General features: G+C 44.4%; 2 long non-coding RNA genes across 2 annotated transcripts in view; both read left to right on the plus strand.

Moving 5' to 3' along the window:
* LOC132536148 (uncharacterized) overlaps positions 1 to 21,221 on the plus strand; it is a 64,182-nt gene extending 42,961 nt beyond the window's left edge. Inside the window, exon 3 of the long non-coding RNA XR_009547818.1 lies at positions 21,192 to 21,221. This is a non-coding gene — a long non-coding RNA (uncharacterized LOC132536148). The remainder of the gene's footprint in view (positions 1 to 21,191) is intronic.
* LOC132536146 (uncharacterized) lies at positions 4,589 to 9,210 on the plus strand. The gene is made up of 2 exons (XR_009547816.1): positions 4,589 to 4,659; positions 9,053 to 9,210. It is a non-coding gene; the product is annotated as an uncharacterized LOC132536146 (long non-coding RNA).
* Positions 21,222 to 21,792: the final 571 nt, after the last annotated feature.

The following is a 21,792-nucleotide window of genomic DNA, read 5'->3' on the forward strand; positions in this document are numbered from 1 at the left end:
TAAATAAATATTTTAAAAAATTAAAAATATAACCCCTTGGATTTTAAATTGACAACTTATTTATCACACTGAAATTATCATCTACCCTTCCTAGTTTTTAGTTTCCAAAGGTGATCTGACTGGAGAATAGATGAGTTTGTTTTTTTATAAAATCTTTTATATATATATATTTATTTTCCATTTGTTGCCCTTTTTTGTAGTTATTTGTTGTTATTGATGTCATTGTTGTTGGATAGGACAGAGAGAAATGGAGAGAGGAGGGAAAGACAGAGTGAGGAGAGAAAGAGAGACACCTGCTGAACCTGCTTCACTGCCTGTGAAGCATCCCCACTACAGGTGGGGAACCACGGGCTCCAACTTGGATCCTTATGCCACACTTGTGCTTTGCGCTGCCTGTGTTTAACCCACTGTGTAACAGCTAGACTCTCTGCTTTTTTTTTTTAACATAAACCTATGGTGATGTTTAGAAACTATGGAAACAGTAGGAGGTGGCTTGCAACACTGCATAGAACTTGCTGGCAGGAAACTTGATCCTAGATGCCATGTATGCCATAGTGATGACCTGCTTCTTACTCTCACTAATAAATATAGAAGTGCATCTACTGAAAAAGAAAATGTTTTACCTCAAGTCATTTATATGAAAAAAAAGTTCAGATAAATAAATGTCAGTTTATTAGTCATCTTATGGTTTGAGACCCAGAAATAAATACAACTTTGATTTTCAAACAAAAATGAATAATAGGGGTCAGGTGCTGGTTCACCCAGTGAAGTGCATAGTACTGTGTGCAAGGACCCGGGTTTGAGCCCCTGCTCTGTGGCTCTGCTCCCCACTTGCAGGGGGGAAGCTTCACAAGCAGTGAAGCAGGTCTGCAGGTATCTCTCTGTCTCTCTCCCTCTCTGTCTCTCCCTCCTCTCTCTATTTCTCTCTGTCCTATTAAATAAAAAATAGAAAAGAAAAAGCAAACAAACAAAAAATTATGAAGCACTCTGGGGAGCTTGAAAGGGCACACAAGGAAGAAGATAATTTGTGGATCTTGCCTTTTGTTCTCATCTGATGAGCCAGTTATTCTGTGCCATGTTACCCTTATTATTTGTTATCCTTAAATTTAGACCGTGGTGGCCAGGTGGTGGAGTGCCTGGTTGAGTGCTCACATTATAGTGCATAGGGACCCGGTTCAAGCTCCCAGTCCCCACCTTCAGGGGGAAAGCTTTGTGAGTGGTGAAGCAGTCTGTAGGTGTCTCTGTCTCTCTGCCTCTCTATCTCCCCCTCCCTTCTCAGTTTCTGTGTCTCTATCCAATAATAACAACAACAACAGTTCAGAGTGTGGTGGTGACTGGCTGCCTGCTTACCATAAAATAACTTTCCTTGAAACCCTGGTATAGTAGAGTAACATTGTGATAAAAATAAAGATAATAATAGAAAATTAATTTACATGATAGAAGTCTACATCAAATTGGCATTTGAAATAAGAAAGCTCTTTTTTGAGGTCCCCTGTTACGGAGCACATGAGTGGAAACAAACTGCTTCTGGAAAGCCTTGTTTTCAGTAGCTTAACTTTTTCCTTTCCTTAATTTCCTTTTCTTTTTAAACTATCTCTGTGCATTGTTGTGTGTTTAACCAAGTATACCACTGCCTGACTCCCCCCTTTTTTCTCTTGGCTTTTCTTTCTTTGTTTATTTTTCCTTTCTTTCTTTCTTTCTTTCTTGCTTTTGGGCTTATCACCAGGTTTCAGGGCCAGCACTATGATTCCACTGGTCCTGGCAGCCATATATTTATTGATTCATTTATTTATTTATTTTGGCTAAGACAGAGAAACTGAGAGGGGAGGGGGTATATAGAGAGGGATAGAGACCTGTTTCTCTGCTTGTGAAGTGTCTCTCTGCAGGTGAGGAGCCAGGGCCTCCAACCAAGATCCTTGCATGGGTCTTTGTGCTTTTATACTATGTGCACTAAACCCAGTGCACCCCCACCTACCCCACCCTCCCATTTGCATTCCTTTATAGGTGAGAGGAAATACAAAATAAGAGGCAAAATCTTCACCCAGCACTTTGTATAGGCCAGAAGAAGCTCTGCAAATGTCCCCCCTCAACTTAGAGGGAGAGGGGAGTTTCTCTGCATGTGATGCCTCTTTTTTTTTTTAAATTATCTATGTCTGGATTGACTGATTGATTAGATAGAAACAGAGAAATTGATAAGGGAGCATATAGAAAGGGAAAGAGATGGAGACACCTATAGCTACATTTCACCACTTGTGAAGTTTTCCCTCTGCTGGTGGGGGTCCAGGGGCTTGAACCCAGGTCCTTGTGCACTATGATGTATGCACTTAACCAGGTGAACCACCACCTGCCCCCGTTTTTTTGCTTTTAAAGAAGCTCCCACTGATTTTTTTTTGTATACAACTCTCTATATATGCTATTCTCTTTTAAAGTTTTATTTATAAAAAGGAAACATTGACAAAGCCATAGGATAAGAGGGGTACAGTTCCCACCACCAGAACTCCACATGCCATCCCCTCCCAATGGCTTTCCTATTCTTTATCCCTCTGGGAGTATGGACTCAGGGACATTATGGTGTGCAGAATATAGGTCTGGATTCCGTAACTGCTTACATGCTGAATATGGTTGTTTACAAGTGGATCCATACTCTCAGCCTGTCTTTCTCTTTCTCTAGTGGGGCAGAGCTCTGGGGAAGTGGGCTCCAGGACACATTGGTGGAGTCGTCTGTCCAGGGAAGTCCAGTAGGCATCTTGGTAGCATCTGAAACCTGGTGGCTGAAAGAAGAGCCAAACAAATTGTTGACCAATCATGAACCTAAAGGCTGGAATATTGCAGATGAAGATTTGGGTTCTCCATTTTGAAGATAGCTAGTAGGCCCATTTTAGTTCTATTCCAAAGGGTTATATATTCCAGTGGGGTATTATATTCCTACTGCTTTGTCCTCCTCTCAGGCAGTCTCATCATGCAGGTAGCAAGGGTGGGTCTGGGAAAAGCCTTATTTCTTTTTCTGGCTCTGAGATTTTGAACTTTACATCCTGTCTCTAGATTTTATTCAAACTTAATTCTGTCTCGAAACCCTAACACCATCAACACAAAATGAGTTGAGTTAGATTCTTAAAATTTATTTTGGATTTGAGTCCCCACCACACCTGCAGAGGAAAAGCTTTGTGAATGGTGAAGCAGTGCTGCAGGTCTCTCTCTCTCTCTCTCTTCTCCCTCTTTACTTCCCCTTTCCCTTTTGATTTCTGCTGTTACTATCCAATAAATAAAGATAATAAAATATTTTAAAATTATTTTTTAATTTTTAAAATATTTATTGTCCCTTTTGTTGTCCTTGTTATTTTATTGTTGTAGTTATTATTGTTCTTATTGATGTCCTTGTACTTGGATAGGACAGAGAGAAATGGAGAGAGGAGGAGAAAACAGAGAGGGGGAGAGAAAGACACCTGCAGACCTGCTTCACTGCCTGGGAAGCAAACCCTCTGCAGTTTGAGAGCCAGTGTACTTAACCCACTGTGCTACCTCCTGACTTTGCTTAGATTATTTTTAAGGAATTTGTATTTACAATTAAATTTTGATTTGATAGAACAAGGCAATTCATACAAGGAAGGGAGATAATGGAGAGAGAGAAAGACACGTACAGCTCTGCTTGCTTGTCAAGCTTAACCCCACCCCCTAGCAGGTAGGCACTGGGGCCTTGAACCTGGGTCATTAGTCATGGTTATGTGCATGCTCAACTGAGGTCACCACCACCTGTGCCTATTTTAAAATTATTAAACAATTTTTTAAGAATCCCCTCAACTCATCATCTGCACTATTCCAGCTTAGGTCCATGATTGGTCAATGATTTGTTTGGCTTTGAGTATTAACTCTTTTCAACCACCAGGTTCCAGGTGCTAGCATGATGCTGACCAGACTTCCCAGGACAGACAACACCACCAGTGTGTCCTGGAGCTCTGCTTCCCCAGAGCCCTTCCCCACTAGGGAAAGATAGAGACAAGCTGGTAGTATGGATCAACCAGTCAACGGTCATGTTCAGCGAGGAAGCAATTGCAGAGGCCAGACCTTCCATCTTCTGCATCCCACAATGACCTTGGGTCCATACTCCCAGGGTTAAAGAATAAGAAAGCTATCAGGGGAGGGATGGGATACAGAGTCTGGTGGTGGGAATCGTGTGGAGTTGTACCCCTGTGCTTTACTCAATGTTTCCTTTTTATAAATAAAAAAATTTAAAAAGGGAGTTCAGAGGTAGTGCAGCGGGTTTAGCGCAAGTGGTACAGCATAAGGATCCTGGTTCCAGCCCCCAGCTCCCCACCTGCAGGGGTCTGGCTTCACAGTCAGTGAAGCAGGTCTGCAAGTGTCTTTCTCTCCTGGTCTTCCCTTCTTCTCTTCTTCCCTTGGTCCCAGCTGCGTCCAGCGCAGCGTCATGGAGCCCAGCGGCCTGCGCCCTAATGCCTCCTTGCCCCCACGCTGCATTGCATTGCATCGCACCCATAGGCCCCAGCGCTGGGGCTCGACCCCGTGCCCTGAGCACCTGGCCACGACTGTGCGGAGGCCCCCCGCGTGGAAGTACTGCTGAGGACTAGGGACAGTGCTGTGCCGGACAGCCTCGGCCAGGTCCATCTTGCTGGAGCCCATCTACTGGGATTCCTCCAATGCCAAGTAAGTGGCCCCAGGGGCCCTGTGCCCTCAATGGCTTGGGTATTGTGCCTGCCTGGGAAGGTGCTGGGTGGGGGGAGGGGCGAAGTCAGGGTGCAGCCGCTGAGGGGCCAGAGTCCCCGGGACCCTGTCCCCAGGCAGGGACACCCTAGAAGGGTGGCTGTGCACCCCCAGATCCAGCTGCTTTTGGCTTCTGGGAGCAGGAGCGCAGGGACCCCGCCAGAGAGTCTGGGAGGCTGGCCTTCCCTTTCCTTCCTGCCGGGAGAGGGGTGCTTGGGTCCCTGGGCTTCCCCAGCATGTCCATGCCAGCAGCTCCCAGCACCCCGAGGGTGAGGACCCTCCTGCGCAGGAGGATTCCGGACAGTGTGCCTCCCGCCCACCCCAACCGCCCGGGCAGGAGGGGACCCAGGAACCCACCAGCCTGCTGTGGCTTCAGGAGCGGCCAAGCCCAGAGAACTTTCCGTGCGCCCCCCCACCCGAAATGTGTGCCGGCTGTCCTTCCTCTCAGTGTGGTCCACGATGAGGTCCTCTGGGAAGATGGTTTGGCCTGGGGCAACATGGCGAGCCAAGCTCCCAGACTAGGGTGAAGGCTGGGGCTCGGGGTGTGGGTCCAGGTTGGGGATCTCCTGGCATTTCTAGAAGTGGAGTGTTTTCTCTGCCTCTGTCTCTCTCGGAAGAGACATGCATTTCAGAGAAGTGCCCCAGGCCTGCTGGCTTTAACCTATGTGGAGCTGTGCTGGGCTGTGAATTGAGTCTGGGCTGAGGGTCTGGCACTTTGCAACCTGCTGGTCCAGGGAGGCCACTCTCAGTGCCCCCCCGACCCCCCCCACCCCTTCCGGAAGGTTTGGGCCTGGCTGGGCTCCATGTGCGGTGGGGGTGGACGGGGGGCGCCTGGGGCTCTTGTGTCTGCTGGGACAGTCCTGGGGGGACTGCAGTCCGCCTGTGCACAATGAGATGGCCAGTGCGCTGGCAGGTGGGAGCTGCACTAGGAGCTGGGCAGAGCCAGGCAGGAGCCAATCTTGGAGCTGGGTAGGAACCGGGCAGAAACCGCGGTTTTAAAACAAAGGAAGTTAAAAAGGAATATAAAATGTTACTTATTAATACAAAAAAGAGAAGCAGAGCATGACTATGGCACATGCAATGCTGTGGACTGAATTCAGGACTTAATGCCGACAGATCCATTGCCGTAGCCATTCTGCAATTCTAGAGTATAAATAGGTTATTTTATTTTTTGTTGTTGTTGTTACCAAGGTCTCATTGTCTCCCTTTCTTTTTTTTTATTTTCTATTCTTTTCCACTCTTTCTTTATTTTTATTTATTTTTCCTTTCTGTTGCCCTTGTTGCTTAACATTGTTGTGGTTATTAATGTCATTGTTGTTGGATAGGACAGAGAGAAATGGAGAGAGGAAGGGAAGACATAGAGGGGGAGAGAAAGACAGACACCTGCAGACCTGCTTCACCACCTGTGAAGGGACTCCAGGGCAGGTAGGGAGCCAGGGACTCGAACCAGGATCTTTCCGCTAGTCCTTGAACTTTGCGCCATGTGTGCTTAACCAGCTGTGCCACTGCCCAACTCCAACTGTCTCCATCTCTTAACACTTTTTAAATAAGATGATAATATAGTACTAGCTGCAGATGATATAAAATTTAAGATTATAATATAGTACTGGCTGCAGATTGGCTTTTTTGAAAAAAATCATGGTAATATTGTTCTCTTAACTGTACATCTTTTAAGTAATACAAAGACTTTTTAAAAATTTTTCTCAAATATTGTGCCTGGGGATCAATCCCACCCAGAACCTTGCACCTGCATGGGACAGCTAGAAGCCTCCCCGCCAGTCTCCATTCTGTATCCTTTAAGAGAGGGAGACGGGAGTCGGGCTGTAGCGCAGCGGGTTAAGCGCAGGTGGCGCAAAGCACAAGGACCGGCATAAGGATCCCGGTTCGAACCCCGGCTCCCCACCTGCAGGGGAGTCGCTTCACAGGTGGTGAAGCAGGTCTGCAGGTGTCTATCTTTCTCTCCTCCTCTCTGTCTTCCCCTCCTCTCTCCATTTCTCTTGTCCTATCCAACAACGACAACAACAATAATAACTACAACAATAAAACAACAAGGGCAACAAAAGGGAATAAATAAATAAAATAAATATTAAAAAAAAAGAGAGGGAGACATGCAAAGCACTGCTCCTCTATGCACGGAGTCCCTCCCATTGCCTGCCTGTGCTGTGTACTTGCAGTGTCGAGGATCAGACCCCCAGCCACATGCTATATAAAGCATGTGCTTTACCCCCTGAGCTGCCTTCAGATCCTGAGTTTGATCCCTGGCATTGCATGTACCAGAATGATGCTCTCATTCTCTCTCATGAATAAAAAGTTATGTTATGTTATATTATGTTTTTAAGAAACGTATGTTATGTTGTGTTTTCTGTTTAAGAAACAGACAACCTGCACCTATATTTAGGCTGGTAACTGGACTCAACAGTAGTCCACGCCTACTTAAAATCCAGAATCAACAAATTTAGAACCAAGGCAAAGGAGAGAACAGTTATACAATCTTTTTTTTGAAGACACTGAGTAGCTTCTTTTCATTGGTCTACATGTACTACAGAAGGGGGTAGAGGGGCACAGAAGCAGCACTCTAGCATATGCAGTGCTTGGGATTGGACTCAGGAACTACAATTTAGAAGCTCTGAGTTCTTCCATTGTGCAACTTACCCATCTTCAGAGATAGTTTTCCTTTGTTTTGTTCTAAAGACCTTATTTATTCATTAAGGAGAGAGATACGAGCAGGAAGGATCACTGGGGATTGAACTTGGGACCTCATGTCTGAGAATCCTGTACTTTATCCACTCTACCTCCTCCTCCCAGAACACTGATAATTTGGCTTTTATTGGAATTTGAACTACTGAAGAAACACTCTTGGGGTCCAGTTGGTAGCACAGCAGGTTAGAAGCACATGGCATGAAGCGCACGGATGGGTATTGGGATCCCGGTTTGAGCTCCCCACCTGCAGGAATGTCACTTCAGAAGAGGTGAAGCAGGCCTACAAGTGTGTATATCTTTCTCTCCCTGTCTCTGTCTTCCCCTCCTCTCTCCATTTCTCTGAACTATCCAACAACAATAACAACAATGATAAACAACAAGGGCAACAAAAGGGAAAAAATAGCCTTCAGGAGAAGTGGATTCATAGTGTAGGCACTGCGCTCAGCAATAACCCTGGAGACAAAAAAAATAGATTCTGCCCTGTGTGTGTCCTGCACTGGCAGCTCTTTTCTTGACATATTGGTTGTGTATGCATGTAGCTATGTCAAGTATAAACATCTTAAGGGCATACACAATAGAATGATCTCACTCTTAGTCTGTAAACTGCTCTATATCAGACTTGTTATCTCCATTTTAGTGATTATATCAGATTCTCTGTTTACTTTTCAAATTCTGACCTTATGCCAATGATGTAGGCATAATTCAGGGCTATCAAATAAGACAGGCTTACTTTTAGCTGAAAGGGCCCTGTTGACCACTATCTGAGTTTACCCTGATGTGGCCAAAACACTGAGGAAGCTGGAAACAGAACTACAAAGATGACAAAGAATTTCTAACATAACTGCTTTTAGTACATAGCTGCCAGTAAGAAAGAAATGGATCGCATAAGTGATCAGGCATTATAAGTTTCAGCCCCAACAAGCTGGCTCTTCCCTGAGACAGGTGCATTCTTATGAAGAATATTGTTTGCATTATCTATTTATTTATTGTGCTGAGCTGAGGAATTAACCAAGGGCCTTACACATGTACAATACTACAGTGCACTCCACCCACCTTATTATTTTCCACTCTGTATCCTGATTGAATAAATACAGAGATAAATAGAGAAGGAAAAACAATGGGAAAACACGAGGATATCACTCCTCCAGCCCGAGAGCCCCTTGGTGCTCCTAGAAGTTTAGATCTTCCCACCAACTGCCTACTAGCCTATTCTTTATACTCACTTACCTATCTACATACTTCTGTGTGGCTTAGGGGGTCTCACACCTGTATGATCTCACCACTCAGCAACCCTCTCCTAGTCAATTTTCTTATTCTGTTGATTCTTGGGGGGCACAGAGGGAAAAGCCGAAAGATTAAAGAGACCACAGTACCACTCTACCATCCATGGAGCTCCTCCCTTGTCCCCAGTGCTCCTCATAGCACTGTGGGATCACTCTATTTATATTAAAAGCCAGTACACTGAGAGTCCCACTTTAGTGACTCTGCTATATTGGGTAACCACATTAATAGCAATCCTTTTTTGATATGAACTCATGTCTTTAAAGAAGCAAAATAAGTATACACTTAACTCTCTTCTTGATTTCTCCTTTACTCCCAGCAATTGTATTTGTGTCATAATTCTCTTTTATTCTAGGATTTTTTATGTGGGGAGAAGTGCCTGGATCAACCAATTCAGAAGCTGCTCCAATCAGCAGATGAAGAAGCCATTACTGCATTTTTGGAAGAAAACTTTAAATCTCCCAAATGAATGATGACTCATTATTGACATTATGGTAACGTTTATGTTATCTATCCAATATGTGAAATGGATCTTTTTTAAGAAGCAGACCGAGGGATCAGGGAAATGGCTCGGCACCTCATATTCAGGAACAATCCTCTGGAACCTTGTTCTGGTTTCTCTCTTAAAGCAAAATAAATCTAAAAAGTAAAAAAGAATAGATTGGCACATGGAAATACTCTGCTATTTATTTTGCTTTTTTTTTTAGAGGGAGGGAGTTTGTTTGTTTGTTTTGGAGGTAGTTTTGGTCAAAGCATGCTCTCTATACTGAGCTCTGTTCCAGGACCAGAATTGTCTTGTGATGTTATGGAAATCTTTGAAAGCTTTTGAAACATAACTTAAAATACACAGCCATCAGGGTTATCACTTGGATCTCAGTGTCTATATGACTCCACTGCTCCCAGCACTTTTTGTTGTTGTTTGTTTTCTTTCTTTCTGATAGAGGGTGAGAGAGAGAGTGAAATAGAAAGTAAGAGAGTAGTAGCACTGCTCTAGAAGCTTCCACCCTGCAGGCACTCATATGGTGGCTGAAGTTTCAAACCTGGCTCCTTACTTTTGGTAACCTGGATGCTCACTGGATGAGTCACCTACCAGCTCAGAGTTCTTCACCACAAGAAGCTGGAATACGCATTATTTTCAAATCCACACGGCACATCCTCCAGGATAGACCACATGTTAGGCTACAAAGACAGTATCAACAAATTAAAGAGCACTAAAATCATCCCAAGCATCTTCTCAGACCACAGTGGAGTAAAGCTAACACTCAACAACAAACATAAAATTACTAAAAGTCACAAAATTTATAAACTCAACAACATACTGCTGAATAACCACCCAGTCAAAGAGGAACTCAAGCAAGAAATTCAAATGTTTCTAGAAACAAATGAAAATGAAGACACAGGCTACCAAGATATTTGGTATACAACTAAAGCAGTACTTAGAGGGAAACTCATAACTATACTAGTACTCATTACAGAACAAGAAAAAGCTCAAGTAAAGGACTACACTGCACGCCTTAAAGACTTAGAAGAAGAACAAAGGAACCCTAAGGCATCCAGAGGGACCGAAATGGCAAAAATTAGAGCTGAACTAAACAACATGGAAAATAAGAGAACCATACAAAAGATCAATGAAGCCAAATGTTGGTTCTTTGAAAAATTAAACAAAATTGTCAAACCCTTAGACTCACTAGAAAAAGGGAGATGGGCTTGAAGACAGAAAAGATATAGAATTGTAAATGATAGAGGAGATAGCACAACAGACACCACAGAAATCAAAAAAATTAAGCGAACCTTCTACAAACTACATGCCACTAGCTTAAGAATTTGGAAGCTTCTGTACAGCCAAAGAAACTATCACCCCTCACAGAATCGGAGATCTTCACATGCCATACATCAGGCAAGAGACTAATCAGTAAAATATACAAAGAGCTCAGCAAACTTAGCACCAAAAAAGCAAGTGACCCCATCCAAAAATGGGCAGAGGATATGAACAAAACATTCACATCAGAGGAGATCCAAAAGGCTAACAAACATGAAAAACTTCTCCAGGTCGCTGATTGTCAGAGAAATGCAAATCAAGACAACACTGAGATACCACCTCACTCCTGTGAGAATGGCATACATCAAAAAGGACAGCAGCTACAAATGCTGGAGAGGCTGTGGAGACAGAGGAACCATTCTGCACTGCTGGTGGGAATGTAAATTGGTCCAGCCTCTGTGTAGACCAGTCTGGAGAACTCTCACAAGCTAGACATGGACCTTCCATAAGACCCAGTAATTCCTCTTCTGGGGATATACTCCAAGGACTCCATAACACCCAACCAAAAATATATGTGTAAACCTATGTTAATAGCAGCACAATTCGTAATAGCTAAAACCTGGAAGCAACCCAGGTGCCCAGCACCTGAGAAAGCTGTGGTATATATACACAATGGAATACTATGCAGCTACTAAGAACAATGTATTTATACACAATGGAATACTATGCAGCTACTAAGAACAATGAACCCAACTTCTCTGACCCATCTTGGATGGAGCTAGAAGGACTTAAGTGAACTAAGTCAGAAAGATAAAGATGAGTAGGGGATGATCCCACTCATCAACAGAAGTTGAGAAAGAAGAACAGAAAGGGAAACTAAAAGCAGGATCTGACTAAATCTAGGGTAGGGCACCAAAGTAAAAACCCTGTAGTGAGAGGGAGGGTGGACATTCGGCTTCCTGGGGGGTCTGGGGTGGATGGGGGTGGGAGGGAACACAGTCTTTTGGTGGTGAGAATGGTGTCTATGTACATCCCTATTAAATGGTAGTCATATAAATCATTAACTAATATGAGAGGGGAAAAATTGATTGTATGTCTTAAACTTTTTAAAACACAGACTGAGTCTTTATAATACATAGGCTGAGTGTTTGATATGTTGACTCTCTCAAAAGCTAGATGAGGGAGAACAGAAGCAACCTGTGGCACAGCTTTATACAAGATGTTGGTTATTGTACAGCAAATCCTAACAAAGGGACTTTTCAAAGTTAACCCAATGACCAAACAATGTGATGATAACAATAACTATCCATTGTCTTCTTGAACCCTAAGACAGCAGGAACCTCACATTTCCACTATAGAGCCTATATTCCCCCAGTTTTGGAACCCTAGGGTGGGGCGCACTTTCCTGCATGCTTTTCTCAATTCATATCAAATAATATTGCATCCACCGATCACAACCTAACCAACGCAGCGAGTGCCACCTCAGCATGCTTCACTTCATACTGTGTTCAGAGACTTCAGGTGTGAAATGAAAACCCTTCAGCTTCATTACTTGGGTGTGACCGTTCCTTTCATAGTATTCTCTAATTCCTTTCCAGGTGGTTCACTTCCTAACAAAGTCCCAAAACCTAGATATAGACCAGGTCCTCTGAGATAGAGAATATGTTCACACGTATCTATAAACCAGTGCAAAATATATACCTGAAAGCAAAAGTACACAATAGTCTGCAGTGAGTACCCCCCAACTATTCATCTGCACTGTTCCAGCCTTTAGGTCCATGATTGTTCAACAATTTGTTTGGCTTTATATGTTAACTCTCTTTTCAGCCACCAGGTTCCAGATGCCAGCAGGATGCCTACCAGACTTCCCTGGACAGACGAGCCCACTAGTGTGTCCTGGATCTCTGCTTCCCCAGAGACCCACCCCACTAGGGAAAGAGAGAGGCAGGCTGGGAGTATGGATCGACCAGTCAATGCCCATGTTCTGCAGGGAGCAAATCCAGAAGCCAGATCTTCCACCCTCTACAACCCACTATTACCTTGGGTCCATACTCCCAGAGGGAAAAAGAATAGAAAGGGTATCAGGGGAGGGGATGAGATATAGAGATCTGGTGGTGGGAGTTGTGTGGAGTTGTACCCCTTCTATCCTACAGTTTTGTTAATGTCTCCTTTTTAAGATAAATAAATCTGGAAGAAGGGCAGAGGGTAGATAGCATAATGGTTATACAGCCTCTCATACCTGAGGCTTTGAAGTCCCAGGTTCAATCCCCCACATCACCATAAGCCAGAGCTGAACAGTGCTCTGGTGAAAAAATGAATAAATAAAAATAAAAAGAGAATCTGTAAGAAATGGAAAATTCCTAGAAACATACACACTTCCAAAACTGAACTAGGAAGCACTATAAACCTACATGCACCAATCACAGACAAAGAAATGAAAACAGTTATTAAGATCTTCCCAACAACAAAAGTCCAGGACCAGATGGCTTTATAAATGAATTCTACAAAACCTTCAGGAAATAGTTAATACCTATACTTTTTATTTATTTATTTTTCCTTTTTTGTTGCCCTTGTTGTTTAACGTTGTGGTTATTAATATCGTTGTTGTTGGATAGGACAGAGAGAAATGGAGAGAGGAGAGGAAGACAGAGAGGAGGAGAGAAAGACAGACACCTGCAGACCTGCTTCACCGCTTGTGAAGCGACTCCCCTGCAGGTGGAGAGCCGGGGGCTCAAACTGGGATCCTTATGCAGGTCCTGGCAATTTGCGCCATGTGCGCTTAACCCGCTGCGCCACCACCTGACTCCCATATCTATACTTTTAAAGCTCTTCCAAAAGATTGAAGAAACAGGAACACATCCTTCCACCTTCTGTGAATACAACATCACCCTGCTCCAAAAGTAGACACGGACACAACCAAAAAAGGAAAGCTCAAGACCAATATCTCTGATGAACATAGATGCTAAATCATTGAACAAGATCCTAGTCAACCTGATACAGCAGTATAACAAAATGATTGTTCATCACAACCAAGTGGGATTTACTCCTGGAATGCAAGCCTAGTTCAATATGTATAAGTCAATCAACAGCATTCACCACATCAATGAAAGCAAAAACAAAAATCACATGATTATCAGTAGATGGAGAGAAAGCCTTTGACAAAATCCAACACCCATTCATGCTCAAAACTCTACAAAAAATGGGAATAGACGGGATATTTGTCAAGATAGTGGAATTCATATATAGCAAACCTACAGCCAACATCATACTCAATGGACAGAAACTGAAAACATTCCCCTTCAGGTCAGGGACTAGACAGGGCTGCCCATTATCACCATAACTGTTCAACATAGTATTGGAAGTTCTCTCCACAGCAATAAGGCATGAGAAAGGAATCAAAGAAAGGGAAGAAATGCCAAAGGTTCACCACTTTTATAGCCAAAGGCCCCACCTACAGCTATAAACACTGCCATTTCTGGGTGGTGCCTTCTCTCCCTCAACACCATGACTCATCCAGGAAAGACTCACCCCTGCTCTCTCTATGCCCTGAGCCTCTGCCTCCTGCTCCTGCTCCCACTCCAGCTCCTGCCTGATTTCCTGGGTCCACATGGGTCTGCACTTCTGCTCTCAGAGGAGGCAACAGGACCCAGGGTTTGGAGACCACACCCCGAGTCCACCAGGAGTCACAGTGCACAGGGGGATCTCAGTCCTGCTGGAGAGACATAGGGAACGCTCAGTGGGTCTTAGACTTCAGCCACATGGCCATGTCCTTGACGTCACTGCTTCCCACCTGGAGCTTCCAGAAGCTTCTTCAAAGGCGCTTCTGCTGTCTGACGGCAGAAGACCCGAGTGTCTCCAGAGGTTAAGAGACAGCGGTTGGGATTGTGCCCATATATCGACTCTGTCCCATAAACCCAGAGGCCCCCCTTAAGATGATGGCAAAAGGAAAACAGACAAACAGCAAAAGACGGAAGGCAACAGTGAGGGGAACACTGAACCTTTGAAAGTTCACTGAAATGTTTCGCGTGAGAAGGCCTTTACTCTGTGCTTCATTTTGTCCCACCAGATCTGGGACTCCACACCTGCCCAACTCCACCATTCCTAGAGGTCGTTCTTTATCTTCTTTTTCCAATTTTTCTTTTGATGGAGCACCCAGATGGGTGGGGGAGACAGTGGCACACACTATAGAGCACAGCTGCTATAATGTACAAGGACCCAGGTTCAAGTCCTGTGCCCTCAACCCTGGGGAGAGGAGGCTTCACAGAGCAGTTAAGCAGAGCAGCAGGTGTCTCTCTCCCTTTCTGTATATCTATCTTTCCTCTTTCATTTTCCCTATTAAAAATAAACACAATCACATGCAGCACTGTTCATCTGCTCCTGAGGTCTTGCCCCTTGAGGAGGGGACCACCAGGGACTTGAACCCAGGTCCCCTACCAAGTGAGCCAGCACCTAAGCCCTGGCCTTTGCCCTGAGCCCTCTCATCGCACATGCCAGGGGCAGTGATGTGGACATGGACACAAACACAGAGCCCAAACCATTTAATTCTTAATTGTTATTTAATTCTTACTTAATTCTTATTTAATTGTTAACTTATGACTTTGGAGTCCTACAGGCCTTGCACAACTATGAACATGACACAGCATAGCCAGGACTGAACATGTTAAGAAAATAACTCAACAGTCTGGGTCTTGGGATTCAGCATGCAGATAAATGTAGATGCACTTGCATTTTCCCACCAGTTGTTAGAAGTTCTCTTCCATTGGAATGAACTGCATATTGGAATTTAAACATACTTCTGAAGGAAGCTCAGTGAGTTACTATTATTGAAGTGAGGAAGCACAGTTTCATTCAGAGCATAGCGTTCTTAGCACATCAGTGTGCAGACATGAAGCCTGGCTGCAGGTGGGCACCTACTGAGGAGTTTTTAGACCCCAGAGATTCTGTTCTGTCACAGGATGATGGTCCTCCTCTGGGGGCCTGATCTCAGTGCTGAATAGCTCCAGGTGAAACTCCCTGTGCTGCACATTTGGAGGGACAGCCTCGGGGCTCCAGGGACATTGACATCAACTTTGAGAAGCAGCCTTGGTTAGTCCTGTGAGTGACCACACACGTCTGGATTGGCAAGAGCATGCTCAGAGAATATGAAGATAAGATTAAGACAGAGTGTTGCCAGTGGTGGTGGCCAGGCTGGTGAGGAAGCCTAGGTGCAGAGATCGGCACCACAGTAACAGTGTGTGGAGTGTTGTTCTGGGGACCCTTCTGAGCAGCTCATGTTCTTTGGAAGCACATGTCAGGCTGTTCTGTAACTTAGAGTCTTTCCATTTTTCCTTTAAAAACAGAAACTGATGTGACTTACTGTGACCCATATCTAAATGAAGGAATGGAGGCTTGTCTCACTGACACTGTGGACATAAACATGTTGATGTCAGGGAGTCTGTTGGTAGCACAGGTGGTCATGTGCTGGTGGTGCAAAGCACAAGGACCGGAGTGTAGGGATCCCGGTTCAAACCCGACTCCCCTCTTGCAGTGGAGTCCCTTCACAAGCAGTGAAGCCCGTCTGCAGGTTTCTATGTTTCTCTCCCACTCTCTGTCTTCCCCTCCTCTCTCCATTTCTCTTGTCCTATCCAACAACGGCCACATCAGTAAGAACAATAGTAATAGCTGAAACAAAGAAACAAACAAAACAAGGGCAACAAAAGCGAATAAATAAATAAAATATTTTAGCAATGTTGATGTCTGGGAACAGGTCTTATAATAATTTTAGCTAAAAATGCCAGTGAGAATTGTAGACCCTCCCCCAAGTTTATATTGCTCCTGCAGTTATTCACAGTGGCATTTTATATGAATTCAAAGTGTGTTTACTACATTTTGGTGACTGGAGACAGCTCATATGTTAGAGTGCATGCCTCCCATGTTTGAGTCCCTGCATTGGAGAATCAGCACCATACATGGCCTCAGTCCCTTCATGGGTGGTGACAGGTGCTGTGATGACTCTGTCTCTATTTCTCCAACTGCACTCTCTCTCTCTCTGAAAATTTATTTTAAATATTATACAGTTGGGCATTAGGGCCACTCAGTAGCACTGTACAGATGGCAGGGCCAGGATTAGTCCCTGCAGTGATTAAAATAAATCAAGAGCCAGGGAGAGAGTGTTGTTGAGGTGGTCTGGTGTCGGGCTGCACCGCAAAGAAGAGAGTGGACGCCCAGAGCAAAGGGGTACACAAATCTTTATTATAGGATGGGGGGGTTTGGTTCAGACCACGTGGAGCCAGCCGGCAATGGCCGACCACGGGGGCGGGGGGGAGAGCAGGGAGCAAGACCTCAGACAGGGAGAGCTGAGAGCCCAGAGAGAGAGGGGGGGTGAGGGGGCTTTTTATTGGGCGACAACCAGAGGTGATGTGTAGGGCCAGGATTGGTTGAAGGGGGCAATGCTAGGGTTTTGCGCTGCGTGACGTGTAGGGCCAGGATTGGTTGAAGGGGGCAATGCTAGGGTTTTGCATGGCGTAGTAAAACCTGGGGGTGGAGACTGCATCAGAATAACTCCTCAGCAACAAGAGAGCATAATGGTTTTGCAAATGACATTTATGTCAGAGGCTCCAGGGTCCCAGGTTCAAACCCTGCTACCACCATAAGCCAGATCTGAGCAGAGCTCTGAAAAAAAAAAGAAATTAAATTCAAATAAGTCTCCTTTCAAATGAGCTCTTCCAAGGAGCCTTCCTTGTTTTTCCTCTCCACAGTGTCAGTCAGGTTTCATGTTCCACCTTTACTCCCTCACTTCCCTCTTTGTTTTTTTCTGGGTGATATTTCCAGGAGTCTAGAATCACACTGTGATTGGTGGTCTCTTCTGTTGAATTTCTGTCTTCCCCATTCAAAAGTTGGTTGCATGAGAATTGGGCCTTTTTTTTCCCCTCACTATAGGACACTATTTCATTTCTTCAGGAAAATAACTTAAATATGTAGGCCAATCTGTAGATGCAGATAAGAATTCACTAGTAGCCACTTGTGGTGGAAGGTCATTAGCACCTTGGGGTCCAGAACCTGGACAGGGTTGGAAACTTCCCCTGGAAGCTGCATGGACATGTCTGAAACATACAGTCTTGCAAACCAAGGTCTCATCCAAAACTGTTAATGATGCCTGACAGAGGCAGAATGTTGAGGTGGTTGTGTGTCTAGTGGTAAATAAAAGACAGTTGTCTATCTAGCTTCCTGAACAACTAGGAAAACCACAGCCCACAGTTCTCAAGTTTAGGAACTATATAGCCCCCATTTAGAAACAGCCCAAATGCCCTTTGACAGATGACTGGATAAAAAAGTTATGGGACATATACTCAATGAAGTATCACTTGGAAAATAAAAAAGATGATATTGTGTCCATTGGGATAAAATGGATTATACTTAGTGGATGAGTAAGGAGGTAAGGGACAGCTACAGAATGGTTTCACTCACATTCAGAATGTAGAGAATTAAACACACAAATGTGAAAAAAAAGATGTGCAGCTTTATCTAAGAATGTGGGAGAACTATAATGGTTACCAGGGGGTGAGGTGGGGACACAGATGTTTGGTAATGGGAGCAGTGAGAAACTGTACTCCTAAATGAGGGGGGAAAAAAGAAAGGAGGAAAGAGGAAGACAGAGACAGAAGGATACAGAAAAATGAGGAATGTTATACAGGTACTAACAACTGAATTTATTGCCATTAATCCCCCAATTAAAAAAAGAGATGAAGGAGGAATTCAGTAAAACATTTTTGAAATTTGAAAGTAGTGATAGAGGTGGAAAAAAAAGCTTAGGTGAGTTTAAAGGTATCATGAGCAGATAAATATATATGTCTGACTCTGTCCTTGTGAACATCCTGACCATGATACTATAATCTAGGCAAGTACTACCACTGGGTCAGTAGAACTAAAAGTCCTTTCTTACACCTGCATGTGAGGCTGCTGTCATCTCACAAGCGAAGTACTGGTTTTTAAAGATCAACAGCGGGGGGCACTGCTGGCCCCAGGAGGCTGTTCTGCAGTGTGTCAGTGATGTCAAGAGCCTTAGACTGTGACATCACAGCACAGCTCCAGTGGCCAAGGCTACTGCAGAATCTTCAGACTTGAGGAGGAAGTTGGCAGTACTCGGGGTATTGTACTCTTACTTTACTTCAAAGTCAAGGAGTAAGAGTGAAGGATGTCTGCTTCCACCCAAAAGCCCTCCAGGCTTTCAGGGTGTCTTGGCTGGCTCTCCTGCTTGAGGTAGACTCTCCCTGTGCTGGGTGTGGTTGTCAGAGGAGCAGGGCAGTGATGGGAAGTGCTCTGGTTCATTCCCTCTGAAACATGGGAACGGACTCTGCTGGTCTTCAGCTCTGGTTTCATGAAGAGAGAGTCCTGTTCCTGGCACTCAGTCCTGCGGAATATGAGAAAGCAGGTTAGACCTTCTTAGGCAGACACTTCTCAGGGCCCATGGGAGGGTTTTCTGTATAAATAATGAAATGAGTAAAATAATCTGCTGTGTTTGTCAAGAACTTTCATGTTCTATTGAATTGAGTTGTCATAGCTGTTAAGACTGGACAGTCCTATTGAAGTCCACCCATAGTTCAGTATTATTTAGCTACTTCCTTGCAGTTAACAGATATTTGGATCTTTTAGTGTTATTTTCTGATTCTGATAATTTTCCCCAAAGTGTAATAATTGCTTTAGACAAGATTGGAGTCAGTTTTCCAGATTCCTATTACCTAAATTTTTAGACTCATCTGCAGCCACATTGCCCTCACCTCTCCACAGCTCTACATGCCATTTAATGTAACCTCTGCTAGTTCCAAGAGAACCTTCTTATTGTGTTGAAGATTTTTTTATTTCTCTCTCCCTTTGTCTATTTGCTTGTTTTCTTCCTCGCAGCTCTGAGCGGCCTAGCTGCTTCCTCTAGCCCTCCCGTCTGGATTGTCTGGCGAGGCCCAGTGTCCTGACTTCAAACTGCTCCCTTATCCATCAGTCCCTGAGCGACCTCATCTCTCACAGGGGCTCTCTATAACCCAGGGACTCCTGACTGGAAGTCTGGGTTTCTGTTTGGCAGATTAAAATAAATGACTAGCCTGTCATGTCACTGAGGATGTTAAGCATACAAACCTGCTATTTGAGCCCTTAGTGGCTGTGGTTGATGTGTTCCAGGCGGTCTTCTGAGGACTCAGCCACTTCTGAAGGAGAGGATGCTTGGGAGAGGCCCTGTGGCAGGCTGCTGCTGGCCACCACAGCCAAGGTCAAAAGGGGCCGCAGGAGGCAGGCGAGACAGCTGCACCTATACTCCAACGTCTTGCTCATCTCTAGCTCAAAGTCTGTAGATGCTCCATTTCCACGTATGACCTGGGGGTGGGACAGTGCAGGCCATTTGAGCCAAAGCAGCACTGAATGCTGCCTCATGGTGCCACCTCCTGGGCTGGTTGGCTATAGTGGTTATGTTTTGCATGTGCAAGGCCCCAGCAGTGCAAAAAAAATGTACATACATGGGGGGGAGGGAGAAGGAGAGTGACTCTGTGACTGGAGAAGTTTCTGGCACTGGGTAGAAACAACTCAGCATAAATATCAGATCTGGTCTGTGGCACTGCATATGCTTGTGTCATGTATTGTTCTCTCTGTCTCGCTCATCAGTCACCAAATGGATTTTTAAATTAGGCTACCTGGTGATCTTTTCCTCTCATCCTAAATCAATACTTGAAAAAAACTGGAAATGAATTTTTTTCATTCCTTTATGAAAAGGAATTGATTTTTTTTCCAATTGTGTTCTTTTGTATGAAGTCCTAAAATAAACTAGTAGGTCTGAAGTAAAAAGTGCATCACTTCTATTAATTTATGAGTTTTAATTATATACTATATACAATTAAATGTAACAAAATATAAGTTTCAGAATTTCAGCAACAGGAAAGGACACTTATTGTTCACTGAGTGGCATCTGTAAACACTGAAGTACAGAGTGCGGCCACACTGGAGCCTCAGCTCTGAGGGCTGGCTGCTTCCTGCCTTTGGTGAGATGTCTCCAGGATCAGTCAGCACACACAGTGCTCAGGCCCTTCTCCCCACTCTTGCTGAGCTGCCAGATGAGGACAGAGCTGCAGGAGCAGGTCTTCATGGGCTCGGCTGAGAGTACAGGGCAGAGTGAGGTCTTGCTGTCTCTCCAGGTTTGAAAGTGTTAGAGGCAGTAACTCTAAAATAGTTATAGTTGCTTTTTAAGTTTGAGTTTTAAGAATAGTTTAAATATAGTTGCTTTTTGCCTTCCTGACCAGTGAGGTGGAAAATTCCTTGCCCTTTTCCCCTCGACAGAACCTGAGAGGCCATCAATTATTTTGACAGACCCTGCAGCAAGCAGGACTCCTCATGACCTCTGCAACAGAATACTGTTACCAGACAGTTAAAAATGGCCTGACAAATGATGGCCCTATAGATTGCAAACAGATGGTCGGTGGTCCCAACAAAGAACTAAAGAATGTGGTGACCCCCACTTTGGCAATGACCTATTGGTCTGGTGTGATGTTTAGAAATAGCCCATGCTTTGCTCTGAATGGATCAGGCTTTTTGTTAAGTTTGAAATCATTGGATATAGGCAGATAAGGTGATGTGTTCACCCTCCCTGAGTGTAGTCTGAATTCCTATAAATTGTATGGTTTGAGCTTTGTTCAGGGTCGAGCTTGGTAGACTAACACCAGTCACCATCTCGGCCCGGATTGCAATTCATGAATAAACATCTTTTGCTTCCTTGCAGTGGATGGTGGTTTGATTTCACTCGCTAACAGAAAGCAACTTCACGATCAAGCACTCGGTACCCCTGCGTAGCCTGTGGGTGTCTGCCTACCTGGAGAGGTCCAGGAGAGCCACCAGCAGAGACCGGAGGTCACTCATTGTAGGCTGGTCCAGGAAAAGCTTCGTGGTCACTTTCTCTTAAGACCTCCATCTTGGTTTTCCATGTGGTCATGACTTTTACATCTAAAACATTTTCATCTGGTTGTTTGTAAAGCCAATTGCTCAAGCATGAAGTCTTTATTTTTCTCTCTCATTCTCTTCTGAACATTAAAAGGGAAAAACAAAAGAAAGCATGGGTCATCTGGGACAGTGTAATCATGCCTGAGAGGGCCAGCAGACAAAGAAAGAAAATATGGACATCAGTATTTTGTGGAGTTGGATTTATTTCTTCCCAATTTCTTGCACTGCAGGTCTGTTCAGCAAAAGCAAGAGTGGCATTCCTGTCTGGAGAGGTATTTTTGCCAGTACTTATTTTCTATCTTTCAAGTGTAATGAAATAATGCAGATATCTGTACAGCAGTGTGGCCCTCTCTCCTGCCCTGCCCCATGGTGGTGAGTTCTGG

This window comes from Erinaceus europaeus, assembly GCF_950295315.1.
Source record: "Erinaceus europaeus chromosome 6 unlocalized genomic scaffold, mEriEur2.1 SUPER_6_unloc_21, whole genome shotgun sequence".
NCBI lineage: Eukaryota > Metazoa > Chordata > Mammalia > Eulipotyphla > Erinaceidae > Erinaceus > Erinaceus europaeus.